The sequence below is a fragment of the Chiloscyllium punctatum genome, chromosome 16 (genome assembly GCF_047496795.1).
Source record: "Chiloscyllium punctatum isolate Juve2018m chromosome 16, sChiPun1.3, whole genome shotgun sequence".
Taxonomy (NCBI): Eukaryota; Metazoa; Chordata; class Chondrichthyes; order Orectolobiformes; family Hemiscylliidae; genus Chiloscyllium; species Chiloscyllium punctatum.
In genome coordinates, this window is record NC_092754.1 from 38,430,573 (window position 1) to 38,433,034 (window position 2,462).

Sequence of the window (2,462 nt, forward strand, 5' to 3'; positions counted from 1 at the left end):
GCTGAAAAATATTCCCCAAATTAGTCTGTCAAAATATTGACAGGAGAAACTTGGGAAAGTTATTTTATTAGACTCATTAAAATAATGACTCGTTTATTCAGACAACAGCGGGTGACATAAAGCCTCATTTTACTCAGTTTTATACACATATTAGTAGAGCTGGCTATCAAAATAAACCCATCATCCAGATGCTGTATGTCCTGGGGGCTTTGAATAGGCACTGCACCCAAATACACAAGACACAGTCTAAACCCAATGAAGCTTTGCAGAGCTTTACAGTAAAATACAGTCTCAGAAAATGGTCCTCCGTACACCTGCTCCAAATTGTCTTTACCTACCAACAACAGTTCCTTTGTCACTCATTATCCATATGTCCAACCTCCCAAATATACCATTGGGACATGATCATCTCCTCAGAAAGATCATGCAATGAATTACAACCATGAAAACATGGGAAGGATCACTGCCTGAAGGTCTAACAAAGACTTTTTGGTGCTTAAACCTCAGCCAGTCTCAGTGATATATTCCATAAAACGTGGCCTCCTTTTTACGAAGATTTTATTTGTTTATCTTTAAAAGACACTGGGACGAAGCTTAAACCCCCAGGGATTGGCAGCTGGGGGACAGGTTGGAAGTAATTCATTTTTAAACTCCAAGCCCCAGCAGCACACGGCTTCTGTAGTAACAGAGAGTGTGCAAAGGATTGGCAAATGATTCATTCTCACATGATGGGTCAGACAGCAATAGCCTCCAAGTGTGTCTCCATTTTTACAGATTGCTTAAAACATCTTGAACCCACTGTTGTTGGTTTCCCTGGAGCTTGGGAAATTGGCAGGTGAGAGGAGATATGTTAGGCTGGATTCCCGAGGGAACCACCTCTGCAGCATTACCCATTGACCAAGAGAAGCAGTCCCTAGGCCCAACAAGCTTCATCCACTCCTGGAAGCTGCATCGACCCTGCTGTCAGTGAGGTTAGATCTTTGACAGGAGCCGTACATGTCGAATAGTAAAGTGTATGGGTTCTTGAGCTTCGACAATAGAGGTTTTGAGAATAAAAGCGCTGAAGTTATGTTGAACCATTGGAATGCTCCAGTTAAGCCACAACAATGCTGGTCACCACCCGTCAAACAGGGTGTCAGGTTCCTTGAGACAGTGCGGAGGAGAGTTACCCAAATGGCACCAGGAATGGTGCATGGTGAGGCTGGAGCAGTTGGTTGTGCTTCCCTTTGCAGCAAAACAGATTGCTCGAGATTTGTTTAGAGGTGTACAACATTATGTCAGGGTTGTGTAAGAGCAACCAAGGATAAGTGTTCCCATTAACTACTGGTGCAAAGAGAGGGACACAGATTTAAAGTTTCAGGAGAGAGATAGGTATAAAGGAGACGTGGCAACGAAGTGGAAATTGGTGCCCTGCTTTTGGGGGGCAGGGGCCTGGAGCTCCTGGTGGGTGGGACAGTGTAGAGGAAGGACTCCCTCACCTGCAGGGCTGCCAGAGGAGGCCACACTAACAGACCACACAAGCCTGCACTGTGCATCCTGAGCTGCCTGGAGGAGGAAGGCCAATGGCCTTCCCCACACCCATCAAGGTAATGCCGCAATCCTCTCTCTGCCATTTCACAGTCTCTCTATCTCTGCTGCTGCACCCACCTCCCACCGAGGGTCATGCTCCACCACTTTCAAGCATACCTCCCCTCAATCTCTGACCCTCCCCACCTTGTCCATTCCCTCGCTTAGCAAATCTCAACACCTAGACACTGAGCCAGCCACTTTTACCTCCCTCAGTCTCTCCCTGTGACTCATTCTAAGAAAGGACACCCACAATAGCACAGAAAGAGCCAAGACAGGTGGTGGGGTGCCAGACAGTCACCTCCTCAGAAGGAGAGGACTCTCACCTTAAATGCTCCAAGATTCCAATTGACCATGCCCTCGCCCTGGACTGATTTAGGAGTCTATCCTTGACTTACTGTGCTGGAAACTCCTGACTGAAAGGTACCTCCTTGACTTGACTGAGGACTACTCAAAGCAATTGGGACTAGCTTAGGTTGGGAAACTTGGATGGGTTAAACGAAAAGGTCTGTGGCCATGCTGTATGACTCTATGACTTGAGAGATGACCTTTTGATAAAGGCACATTCAGTGAGTTTGCTGTCGAGAGGGCTGCCACAATCTTTGGGTGCGATTGACAGTAACACGATACCTACAGCAAGCTGTCCAGCCCTGCCACTGCTGGCAAGCAGGACAAACTGCCTGGCTTTGTGTCTGCACTAAAAGACAAGTTAAGACAGAGGTGCTGTGAGTCTTTAAGCTCCAGCTCAGGGGACGAAGCACTAAATAAAAAGGGAGTCAAGGCAGGGGTGCTGGGAGCATCCAGGTTGGCTCGGAGTGAGTGTGTGCTAACAGAGCAAGCAGGCAGCCTTGAGATGCTGCCTGTGAGCTGGTGCCCCTCTCTGCTGCAGAAACATG